The sequence below is a fragment of the Schistocerca americana genome, chromosome 9 (genome assembly GCF_021461395.2).
Source record: "Schistocerca americana isolate TAMUIC-IGC-003095 chromosome 9, iqSchAmer2.1, whole genome shotgun sequence".
In the NCBI taxonomy this organism is placed as follows: domain Eukaryota; kingdom Metazoa; phylum Arthropoda; class Insecta; order Orthoptera; family Acrididae; genus Schistocerca; species Schistocerca americana.
Window position 1 is genome coordinate 51650339 of NC_060127.1, and position 13941 is coordinate 51664279.

A 13941-nucleotide genomic window follows, 5' to 3' on the forward strand; every position below is an offset into this window, starting at 1 on the left:
TCTGGCTAACCTTGCCGCTTCATTGCACGATCCAAACTGTCTTGAAACATACATTTGTGGTTCTGCATGTGTTTGTGGTGCCGTTTGTTAATCAAGAATTTCGAAACGTGTTTGTTGCGGTGCAGGCTGTCTGATTTCACGTATGTTACTTTCCGCCTGTGATTGGAATCGCAAATGCGTAATATCTTCGTTAATTGCTTGTTTTTCTGGTGCTGTTACAGATACGGATGTGGTTGCAGACTCAGTGCTTGTTCGATCCTGTTCACCGCGCTCTTCGATGGTTTGCAACAACTCTGTTCGCAATTTCTGAAATTGTTGCTTCGTTTGCGCTTCTATTTTGACTTTGCGGTTATCATATCTTTTCAGCGCTGCTTTTGTGATACGTTTGTGTAACACACTGTTTTCAACAATTTCACGCGCTGTACCTGCTGCTTGTCTAGTAATTACGTTTATCTGTTTTTCTAGTTTCTTGACTTCTCCCTGGGTATTGTTACGTAATGTTATGCTCTCGTCCTGAGTGTCATTACGTAATGTTTGTACGTCCGCTTGTACCTTGTCAATGTCTGTTCTCAATTGATTGTGACCTGTTACTAAGTTTCCTATCACTTCTCGAGATTCTTTTGCCTCGTCTTCAATATGACTTAGGTGTAACTGATTTTTTTGTTTTGTTCTTTAATCTCACACATTTGTCTCGTGGTTTCTGCAATTTGTTTCGTCGTTTCTGCATTCTGAATTTTAATTTGGTTCGCAATTTCTTTATTTTGTCTTGTCATGGTTTCCGTCATTAATTGTAATAATTCTGCCAGATTGGTGGGTCCTATTGCGTTTTCTTCCGACGTCCTACGCTCTGTGTTTTCGCCCAAGTGTTGGTTTGGAACCGATTGCATTGAACTGTGCGGTGACACGTTTCTGCTCGAATTCCTTGTACTCTGTGGTGAGGGAGCTCTGATTACTTGTACTATGGGTTCTACGTATTCAAGACGCAAGCTAGATTCCTCACCGACTGTCTCTCTACTTTCCTGCTCCTCTGTCGTATGCTGACCTAGGTTTTCTGTGCCTTGACGTACATTGTCCTCGTTATGGTGCGTTAACTGTACTATTTCTCGCGATACTGCATCGTCTGTTGTACTGTCCTCTATTCTCCGTCCGTATTCATGTTGGGTCTCTACCTCAATTCGGTCAAGGTCTCGATTTGCCATTGCTAATCTTTCCGAATCTCTTATTTTCTGTTTTAAAAGCAATTCACGCGCCCTACTTCGCGTCAACATGCGCCCATACGATCTCACGCGTTTCATAAACTTTTTGCACACACGATTTGACAATCCATTCACTTCCTTGTTGGGTCAGAACCAACTTGTCAACGCTGTATCCGCCACCTGCGCGCTTACATTGGAGAGAAAACTTAATTCTAACAATTTTAAAATTCATAACTTAATTATGCTATTGTCTCTGCTAGAATGTCTCACGTTCTATTGAATACTTTCTTACTATCTATCGCTGCAGCTACTGTTTTCGACTATTTACAACTTTAGGAAAAAAAAATTGTTACAAGAATTTTTCAACAAGATATTTTTCTGACCTAGTTAGGCATGTAGTCGACCTTGAATCATGGTATTTTACCATCCTGGCAGGGTCGCCATTCTCTAACATTCTGCGTGGTGTCTGTCGTTCTATGTCATGTCTCCCTACCACTTTCGCACAACGACGCTCTGAGCGTGTTTTTTAGGGAATTGACTAGTTTGAACCTGGGACCTGTTGCTGGTAAGGAGACGCCAAACCACACATGACATGTAGAGTTCAGAAGCGTTCAGTGAGGCTAGCGATGATATAACCAAATACTTAATGATTTCAGCGTCAGCTCCACTGCACTCCCTGTAAAAGAATCTTAATACTAACTAAATTTAGTGGAAGGGGTTCAAGGCTTTCCTATTTTTAGTTAGCTGGTAAAATAATGTCGAAAAAGCAGTTAAGTTTACCATTGGAAATTTTATTTTACTCACAAAACAGTGTTTATGAATTGCACTATTGATAAAAGGAAATGTTTTAATACAGGATGATAAAAACCAACTGCGTTCAACAAAAATGTGAACGAATATTCCCTGAATGGGTTTCCAAGTTCTACAATGGATCGAAGGATGACCTATGCCATATCACATCTATAATCTAGGTTTAAATTAAGTTTCACAAAAGAGAAAAATGGTCTGCAGTGACCCTCAATTATCTTTAATTACTTATCTAACTTGTCGTAAATTACAGTGGCTGATGTGGCTTCTCAATAATTATATAACAGAAAAATCATCACGTTTCAGATTTTAACTTATGTAGCAAATGTGAATACAATGAGCTTTAATTGACGATCGACACTAGTATTACGCAAAATGGGGTTGTAACAGATGAGACTTCTTCAGTTCTGAGTGAAGCTTTATGCGCTGTTACGCGGCATCGCGTGCGTTCATTACCTTGTCGTTGGTTAGGCAGTGTCAGGGGGCGTCGGTCGGCACAGCTCCACGCACCTCGCCGACTTGGAAGCAACTCTCTCCTAACTTCTCCTTACTACAATTTACTGAAGTTGGTTTAAAAAAAAAACTATTTGGCTGTGTTTTCATCTGACCAATCAGGGTCTCAATGTTAACCTTAAGCTCTGCCTACAAAAATTCTGACTATCCAATGAGAAACGTTATACTTTTCGTGGTGGGGCAATGTTTTTAAAGTTTGCAACATAACAGAGACGCGAAAAAGTCTCACGCTAAAACTTGCGGCTGGTGTGGCCCTTTTAGTAAGATCTATACTGTCCTTCTGGAGGGCTCTAGCTTTTAACATGGGCTGGGGAGTGGTCCTGGCGGTTAGCTGGCGACGTGGGTGTCCGTCCCTTATCGTAGGGCCTGCTAGCTTAACACGGTTCTGCTCTCGGCTTCTGTTCTCGTTTCTCCCCTCGGAACTGCGTCTGTCTCACGGTGGGAAGGTATGACATGCATTTAGGCATTCTTGTGTTAGTCTGTGGTATTCCATTTGCTCACTCGTTACTGCTATTACTTTGGTTAATTTAATGTCATGATTTATTCGGAGTTATGTGACATACTACTGGATTTGCTTATCATGTCAGGGTTTTCATGGAAGGTGTTGGATTTGCCTGACACCTTACAAAGCAGGAGAGAGTTTGATGTTCTGGAGGAGCACTCTGGGGATCGCATTCTGGCTCTGGGGTACCGAGAGGCGACTGGCATCGGCCTCGATTGGTCGCCATATTCTCCGGATCTGAACACATGCGGCTCCTTCTTGTGAGGATATATTAAAGACAAGGTGTATAGCAATAATCCCAAACCTATTGCTGAGCTGAAAACAACCATTCAGGAGTTCATTGCTAGCATCGATGTTCCAACACTTCAGCAAGTCAAGCAGAATTTCGCTGTTTGTCTGCGCCACAACATCACCAAGGACGGTAGGCATATGGAACGTGTCATAATCTAAATCCGAATCTCTCTAGTGACGTTTACATGTTGAATAAACTGTATCCACACCGTAGTTGGTAACTAATTTACGTTTTTTTTCGTATAGTTCAATTATTGTCACCGTGCAGGTACTGTCAAGACTTTATAACAAGTCGTCTGTGTCTCTTTCTCGGCCTTTCTAAAAAATTGTTTCAATGATTTCGTTAATTTGTAGGACCTTGTTATCAATTTCATGTGGAAATATCGTCCTATGTCACAACCGAGGTAATGAAAGTGAGTTTCTCATTGCATTAATACATAGTTTATTACAATTTTAGATTTTGTAGGTTATTTTAACCTCGAATGATATTACTATTGTTTTATTAGTGGAGATTTTCATAGTATAGTTGGAAGCCAACAAATTAAGATTATAGATGTGAATTTTAAAACTTTCCCGGCGAACTGACTGTTCTAACAAATTTCGGGCTTGCAGTCGGTCGTCGTTCAATACTTCGCACGATATTTCAACTGGGCACCTGCCAGTCATCTTCAGGTGAGCCGTCGCAGACTGGCGAAAACGTCCTCCGTTCCGCAATATATAGTGTACCGTAACTATTCTGCGCATGCGTCGAAAATTTGATAGACGAACCACACTGCCCGCCGGTGGAATAGCGGAACTCAGTCGCCCTCTGCGACTGCTGTTTGCTACGGCCGTCGACGCACTCTGTCGTCTTCGATTTGAGCAAATCGTGGAGATGATGGGATTATTTCGGCAAATGCAAAAGGGAATAGAGTTTTACTGCTTGTTTTAAAGGTTCCTTGCAGTGTTAATTTGATGTAGTATGTTCTGTGCTTTTCACCTAGTTTTGGTTTTAGACTTCAATATGAAGGGCAGAGATTTTGTAAAGTCAGTGTAGTTTTAATTGTTCTTTTATTTGGTAAGTGTCCCAAAACCCAGGCGATCATTGTAGGCAAAACCACCCCTTCCTTCCGCCTCCTTGATTTCTATCTCACCATCTATGGCCGTCCCATCGCCCTCACTCCCACCCTTAAGTACCTTGGCGTCACACTCGACCGTCGCCTCTCCTGGACTCCCCATCTCCGGACAATCCAAGCCAAGGCACGCTCCCTACTCCGTCTCCTCAAGCTCCTTTCTGGCCGTACGTGGGGTCTGGACCCCCCCACCATCCTCCCTCATCCACCCTATCCTTTGTTACGCTCATCCGGCCTGGATCTCCGCCCCCCCCCCTACTTTTTATAAATCCCTCCAAATCCTTGAACGCCTTGCTCTCTGCCTCGCCTATCGCATCCGTCTCCCCTCCCCCACGCGGATCCTGCACGATCTTATCCCCTTCCCCCACCTCCTCCTTTTCCTTGAAAGGATACAGATCCTGTACACCTCCTGCAAACTCGATCCTCCTCATCCGCTTGTCTCACCCATCCTCTCCCACCCCCGCCCGCTGCCGCGCCTGTATTCCCACGTCCCACCCGGTCTCCTTCTCTCCACCCTCCTTACCCTCTCCCAAGGTGGCTTCCGCCAGCTCCCCCTCCCTGATGATGTCCTCCTCCCCTCCATCTACCCCTCCTATCAACTTTGATCCTCCACCCCCACTTCCTGTGTCCTTTCCTTTAGGCACCCTCTTCCCCCTTCTCTTTCCTTTTCTCCCGTCCCCTCCCTCTTCCTCTCTTCCCCCGGGCTTCCCCTCCCCCTTCCTCCCTTCCCCCTCTCTCCCCTGCCCTTGGCATCTGCTCTCCCCTCTCTCTCTCCCACCCCCCCTCCTCCTCTCTTGGCAGGTCCCCGGGCTCGTACACGGTTAGTGAACATTCGCGCGCCGGATATCAACACCTCGTGTTCTGTGTGTCGTCGTTTTGTGCTTAAGTGGTTCAGTGTTATTCGTTTTTGTGCACCTACGTTCACGTGTGACACTGTTCGTCTTTGTCCAAGTGTGTGAACAAATTTTATCTTGGACTCTACGCCCGTGAACGGCTCCATGTATTTTAAAAAGTGTTTGTCTCCGTTTCTATGTCCACCATGTCTTTTTCTCTCGATGTCTTCATTTGTATCTTGTGTGTTCTCTGAGGCCAAAGAGCGGCGTAGCATGCTGCTGCTGGCCTGCCTGTTAACATGTTTGAAAATAACAATAAAGAAAAAAAATTGGTAAATGTCTCAGTTTGGTTTCCAGTTGTGATACAGATAGTCACGTAGTTACTAAGCCTTGCATGGTCTTGAAAAATCTGAATCACGAATTGAATTTGTCTGCCGCATGAATTTATTGCTGCTGCAGAAGTGGTCTGGTATGTGGGGCAGATGGGGTTTGTCGCCTTGGCGGGCAGGTTGAGATCGTGTGTTTGTTCGGCGTGTTTTCTGCCCTGGCTTGCAGCCTGATCATCTTCGTTATTGCTTGGCGGTTGCTTTCTACTCGTTTGTTCCGAGTACCACCTGTGTCTAAGCCGCGCTTCCATCCTTTAGTTAAATATCTGGCCTGTCCGCCGGGACGGACGAGATCTTTTCGTAAGTAACTCAAGGTGAATCATTAGTGTTGTGTAAATTTTGGTTACGTAAGCAATGAGCTTGATTGTGTGCTTATGGTGGTGACTGTCTGTGATCCTTTTGCAATCAGATCTAATTATTATCTTTAAAATACTATTTGTTATGTTAATTTATGATCTAATCATATAGTTTTTGTAAGTGGTTTAGGACAAGCATCTGAAATTTAAAGATATGATTTTTGGTATTTCCATTTGTAAAAGGGGGCAGACGGTTAAAGTCAGTTGTATATATTCTTAAGAGGACAAAGGTCAGAATGGAATTTTTATATGGTTATTCTGATTCTGTAATTCTGTAATAATGAAATTTGTTCTTCAGTTGAAATTAAAATTATGTACCAACCACAAGTTTGTCCATCAGCAAAGATCCCTAGCTTCCTATCTCCTTTGAGTAGCTGTGGTTAAATTGCAATTTGGGCTTCTCTAGCACGTAACTGGAGCAGTAACACAGCTCACGAAACTCAGAAAGAGCTGTCGAATACTGACCTTCTGACCTTTAGAGCAGGGACTAGCAATTCATCCTCAGCGTCAACAATTTAGCACTGCCTGTGCGTTGGTGGAAATGCCCACTGCGTTTCGTCTGCACAAACGGCTATAAATCACTGGACACAGTGAGAAACTTACAATATCGTCAAATACTCATCCAGATGGACCGAAAGAGCGAAGATCACAAAAAGCTAGCGAAGGAAAGCAGATACCAGACTGAGATTCACTGGAGGAATTCTGAGAAAATGTAGCTTGTCCACGAAAAATCTGGCATGCAAAGCAAGTGTTCGACCAAGCCTTCACGTAGTGATTGTTAGTCTGGGAGCCTTACCAGACGAGATTAATGGCATACACAGACAAGATCCTTTGAATATAGCCACATTTCTTCAGGAGATTGTTAAGAAAGCGCGAGTGTGTTACGGAGATGGTCAAAGAACTTATACATCTATACTTGCCTGGTTTGATAAGTCTGGTACGTTTCCATCAAAGAATGCGCCTTCATAGTTGGTAAGCTTGATTATTCCAGGCATCGTATAAGTAATTTGATTGTTGACAGCCGACCGCGTTGAAAAATGGACAAAAGCGAATTTCATGCTGTTATTAAACATTTTCATTTGAAGGGTTGAATTGCCGCAAAATCAAAACAGAACTCGATGAAGTTTATCAATGAAAACCAAATACTTTCAATGAATTTGAATGTTGTCGGACAAGCACCGAAGATGAAGCGCGCTCCACCCATCGAACTGAGGTCACAACAAATGAAACCACATCATATGGTAATGCAGGACTGCTGAATAAACATTCGTGAGATTTTTGAGACCGTACGCATCTCAGCTGAGCGAGTGCGTAATATCCTTCAAGGCGAATTGACTGTGGGGAAGCTGTTTGCAAGGTGGGAGTTCGAGATTGCACAAAAAATCATCCAGCACAACATTTCAACACGATGTTTAATCGCAATCCGCAAAATTTCTTTCCCCGATTTGTGGCTCTTGATGAAACTTGGACCCACCACTGCACATCAGAGTCAAGAAGGAAGTCAAAACAACGGACAAAGGCTGGTGAAAAGTGCACCTAAAACGGAGAAGACCATGTTATCACCAATTAGACAGCTGGTCTCTGTTTTTCTGGGGTTTTCTTGGAATAATCTTCATAGATTACTTGGAAAAATGCAGAACCATAACGGGACCCCTATTATGCTTCACTCGTTTGAAACTTACGTTGACTTGAAAAAGACCAAAGTTGTCAGGCAAAAAAGAAGTGCTCTTTCACTAGGATAACGCGCCGTCCCGCACATCAGCGATGACAAAGGCGAAAGCGCATTAATTGGACTTTCAGTTGGGTCCTCAGCCACCTTATTCACCAGACTTAGCCCCAAGTGACTTACTCCTGTTCTCTAACTAGAAACTTTGTCATGATGGGAAGAAATTTTCATCAAATGGGGAAGAGATAATCGCAGTTAATGAGTACGTTGCAGAGTTTGGCAGAACCTATTTTTCCGATGGGATGACATATCTGGTGAATCGCTGGACCAAGTGTTGCTGCAACACGCTGACTATTTGCTATACTCGATGTCTCTGCCGGTCGTCGAACTGCGTGCTGAATCTGCAGGAATCTTAGTCTACGTTAACTTCAGTCCAATTCTCCTTTCTGTGGAAGCCTGTCCGTCGAAATGTATTTTTTTAAAAGTACATTAATGAGCATGTGGAGATCGCAGGTTCGAGCTTCCACAGTCCAAAGAAATATCTCTTAGGCATGCATAAATATTTGAACATGTGAAACCATCAGATGGAGAATAATTTACGCAATACAAACCTTGTTTATGCTGCCCAGGAATTGGTTGATTGGTTTGTTATTCTCACACAAAATCAGAAAATGCCTTTCAGTTAAAGATGACAGTCTCGCAACAACGCCTTCTCTCTTAAGCCGTAATATATTCGTACATACTCATTAAGATCTTTCCACGATAGTTAACATGGAACCAAAGCTCTCTTCGTTCAAGGAACAGAGAGATCGTCAGCGATAATGCTGCTTTCTCGCAGTCAGTTGCTCGCGAATATGCTTGAAGTAATATCTTGTTCCCTTGCGCTGTGATTGTATGCCTGACTGACCACATGTCGCAGATGTTACGAGACTTCGAAGTCCTAACACCTGTGACGCAGCATCTCTGCTACGTGGATTAATTCACTGCCTCCCCTGCGCGGTTAGATCGCCAAAGACCTGTGTTGCTGAATTGTAACATACCACATACGAAAAAAGGCAAACGCACATGTTTTAGTCTCGCGTGACACGAATCGATACAACCCAGTCTCTCGAATAAGTAACTATCAACCTGAACTATCTTTCTTCCGAATTAGTTTATGCTCTGCTCATTGTTTACAGAGAAACTTTGCGAAATGACTACCCATGTACAGTGATGCTCAAAAGTATCCGAACGACCTGAACTGCATTTCGCCTGATTCGCATGCAACACACATAACGCAGCAGTCTAGCAGGTCCTCTAATCGCTCCTTGGTACAGTCGTTTGACTATTGAAAATGGTTCCAACAAGTCACCACTAGAAAACACTACTCTGTATCGCAATAACTCAAGATGTAAAGTAATACTACGATATCACAAATAGCAGAGAACACCTTATCACAGGAAAGACTGTCCTTAAGGCTTGTAAGCTCACATTTATTACAATAAATGCAATACCTGAAATGTTACCACTCTCATTATTACGTCAGAGAAGTAACGCACGTAGTAAGTTCGTCGTATTCATGATTTCCTCTTCAAAGTAACATACCGTACTTACTATTTAACACAAAACGACATTAAAAATTTAAGGTATTCCCGAGCAGCTAGTAGAGAATATGTATGAACTTCAAATGACACGACGAACCGTCTCGTTCTGCATATGGATTCAAACCCAGGTCTAAGCAAAGATTTCGTGACTGACGGAAACTAATAGTCATTCCTGATTAGGCATACAGAGAGTGATATACCTCGATTTTACAGTAACAATTAGCAAATACCAACTTTAAATTACGTAACGTAAACATTTTTTACGGACGCGAATTCCCACCCAAAACCTATTGTCCCTGTTAACGAACTACGAGAGATATTAAATATTGCTTCTTAACAAGTAACTTACTTGAAATGCCGTGAGGTAAACCTTTGTGTTGGACAAGGATTCGAACACAGTACCTAATAAGATAGATATCGAAGCACAATCAACTGTGACATATCGCGTTTTCTCGGCAGTAGCTAGATGTTTTAACTGAAATGACGAGACGAAACATTAATTTTTTGCTTCCCAGGACTCCAACCCAGCACCTATCGCTGTTTTATTCTAGAGAAAACGAACGTTAAATATGGGTTTGTTGCACCAGTAGCGACATGTGAGCATGTTTGAACTAGAAATAATATGACGAAGAGTTCAGTGCTGACTGGGAATATAGCTCCACACATATCGTTGTTGACTACACACAAAGAGACGTCAGCTACCGAATTTTTCTCCACCAGCAGCTCGGAATAACATCTTGAACTTACAGTGATCTCGTAAATAATTCTGTGTCTCATTGGGAGTCCAAAACGTCAAATATCGTTAGTGTTGACAACGAATGGAAATACATTAAACACCGAAATTATTATCCGCCAGCAGATAGGTGTTCTCATGGTAGAGCTTGATAATACATAATGAAATCTTTAGTGCCGGGCCAGGATTCGAACCCATTCACGCGCAATATGTGGAGATGTTGGGGATCTGCAGTTTTGAACAAATAACAAATTGCAGCCGAGCTGTATTGCCTCAAAGGGAACAACTGCCGCGTTAAGGGCCGTCTGAGTTGCATTCCTAGTTCAGAACCAATTCTATCGACATACAGAAGCTCAGATAAAAGATGGAATAAGTGTCCTGTGAGCCTACATAGCGTTTGTTTCGTCACTAGAAATAAATAACTAGTATAAGAAAGGTTACTGGTGATAGAGTTTCTACATGTCGCCACTCCAGACTTACTTGTCGCTCAACCTAACGTCTACTTGGTAGAGAAGGAATATCATTTTTAACGTGAATTTCAGACCACAGTGCCATTGTATCTTCTTCACTTGGTGTAGCCAGAAGAAAATGGAATCTGTCTCTCCCTATCTAAAATCACTGACCGAAGTTGGATTCGAACCCAAAACATAGATGTATGAACCTATCATCAGCCCAACAGACCACCAAATCCTCTCCTCACTGTGTCGTTTTTTTATCATAACGCCGTTGTGCCACGCTGACTGAGAATTCTGAGTATTGTATACGTGTGTGTAAACGCTTGCCAATGTCCACTCAAGGAAGACAAGGATACACAGTCTAGCTTCAATATTATAAATTCGCCTCAGTTTGCGGATGAACTCAGACTTATGTTGATAATCGTTTTGAATATTTAGCAGTAATGTACCCACTGGTGTTAAACTCGTTTTCAACCAATGATTTCCACAGCTACAGGAACACTACTTGTGATACCTCATAGACAAAATACTTACGCAGTGCTATCAGACGAAAAGATCAACCTGTCACAAACTGTGGGAAGTTTGTTTTACAACATTCATACCTGAATAATGAGCTTTTTCCTATTTGAGATGTCTGTGAACATTGCTGCTTGAGACGATTTAAGACGAAACTAAATTCCTTCAGCTACGACAATGTTTAAAGAAATCGTCTTAACGGCCCTAAATCGTGGTTTGTGAATCATTTACCGGCCGTACTCTGCCGCATTTCACTGGTTGGAAGGCAAAAAGCTTACTGACAAATTTCACAGAAGGAAAAGAGGGACGAAATGTCTCCCACTGGAAGGTCATGTTGTTTTATTTAAATGATTACAAAATCAGGTAAAACAAACAGTCAGGTAGTCAGTATAAGCACATTACTGTTGTCAGTATGATGTTGCACTGCCCAGGGCCTGTAATGATAAAGGGCCCGTTTAGGTCAGGCATGTTCTATGCAGAAGTGGAAGAGAGCACCACTAAATTCCAATCCGTATGCATTGCATACACACAGAAATTACTGTTACAGTGTACTTATAGCAGCCCAAAGAGTGAATTGCGTATTTTCCGATGAGGAAGAGCACTGGCAAACAGTTTTCGCTAAGTTAGGTTATTTAATCTGGTGTCACTCTGAGCTAGAATTTATGGTTAGCGGCTAAGTGTAAGGACAATGAGTCGGATGCGACTTTTGCAGCTGTGAAATACTTTTCTTACATTATGGAAGCGAATATTAAATGTGAAGTAATATTGCGATAATTATGAAGTTCGACAGCTTAGAATGAAAATCCTTCGGTATATTAAAAAGGAAAACAATTGATTTTCTAAAACATTCTCTGTCATACACAACTTAGAAACGGGTCACGTCGACCAAATCATATGGAATAACTGACAGCGACGTATATGGGAAGACAGGAAGATCCCTTGCCTTTTGGTTTGGCAGTACTCGATAATTTCTAGGCGAAGGAAATGAAGATAGGCAGCGCGTTTTTGTTATCAAGTAACGTCTTCGTCAATGATTTTAGTTTTAATGTAATGTACGAGTAATTGCTGACGTTTAATATTAACGTGAAAAGGATTCCGTAGACAGGGAAAGAACCGTGTTCGGTTTCGTATCTCTGTCACAGAACTTCACATCATGCACTTCATCTTTAAAAGCATGCACACTTTGTTACTTCAGAATAGGGGTATATCAGACATCTTTTGTGGTTGATTAACAGGGACGAAAGGGACTTGACAGAAGTCCCGGTTTATTAAAAAAATTGTCGTCTTTTATTTTCAAGTTTAGATTTGGTTACTAGTATTGGCAAAAAGTTCGGTAATTCATGACTCTTCATGGCTAGTCATCAATATGATATGATTAATTAGATTAATTCTTGTTTTATAGATCATGAACACGATATTTCATAATGATGTGGAACGTGTCATTTTAATGAATGATTTCTTTACATACCATGATTCAATTTCTTTACAATTTTTTGCTCTCTCTCTCTCTCTCTCTCTTTCTCTCTCTCTCTCTCTTTCTGTCACACACACACACACACACACACACACACATACATACACACACACACACACACACACACACACACACACACACACACACATGCACACTCACACATGTTTTTTATTTTATTTGTTTGTTGTGATCGACTATCGGCGAGGCACGAAAACGGCTGTGAATGAGTTTCTTAGTTTTGAGTACACTTACGAAAGAAAAATACAGAAAACTATGAGAGTTACTGATTTATGATGCTCAGTTTGCAGTCAGTTCTGAGTATTATTAGTAACTACGCTCCAGTCCCTAAACCTAGTTACAGAAATGCGAATCAGACGCATTAGCTCTTCCAAGCCGTAGCAGCCACGACTTGGAGACACCAGCTATGGTCACTTCCCAGCCCGCTGTAACATCACATCGGTTCGTCTTCTTCCTGCTGGTATTGTAACTGAGATTTGCCAACAAGGCAATGTATGTTTGGCAACGCTGTGATCGACGAGTTACTTCCTGGTGTGCACGGAATTAAGCCTCAAAGTTCACTTGATTTTACCTGTCATTTCCATTGAATAATCTGAGTTATTATCGCTTGAGGTGTAACAAAAGATTGAAAATTTACGGTTTTCAGCCCATGAAAGTCGTTGCACGTGGAAATCGCAACTAATCTCGTCATTCAAATAGCGGTTTACGAGCTCTAGGCACTATTGGTCTCGTAAGAGGAAGCTAAGACACATACTTCTCCGCCGGCTCTGTGGTAACGTGCTGACACGTAAAAAAGCGTCTGTTATGGTTCTCAGTTCCAGTCTCACTGAGTGTAGCGTTTTTATTTCTGTGTAAGAGCTACAAGCAGTCAGATCAAACATCGCTACGGAAATCTCAAGAAAATACTTTCGGCTCATGGTGAAAAACTTACAATGCTGCACAACAGGCAACGCCTCTTTCCGCTGCTGACAAGCAAATTTTGGGTTTCTAGGGATACAAACTTTATTTATGAAATGCCACATTTGCATACATCTTGAGTATGACACAACATACCAATTAAACACAGACCCACTCAACATCTAAGTGAGTAGTATTACAGCAATTCGTGACGATAGAGGCACGCTCGTGTACAGATACTCAGTTTTATTAAAACAGACTTTCGTCGTAAAGTTATCGTGGGCAGCTTTATTTCATTTTTTATAATACAATTCACAATTTTCATAAGGTTTCCTTTAATGTTGTTAAAACAATAGTAAACATGAGAGAGAAATTAATCATCAACGATATATGAGAATTCTCTTATGTTATCTATAACAGTCTGAAAATGCACATGCGGTTTACTGATTACATGCATGTAGAAAACTTGTTCTGAGTTAAAGCTCTCAAACAAGGTTTGAAGAAGAATAAAATGCCACGAACCAGACGACAGCTAATGTAGAAAATACTTTTCCGACGTAATTTGGCACGATGCACTCTACCCATACATAATACAAAATGCAT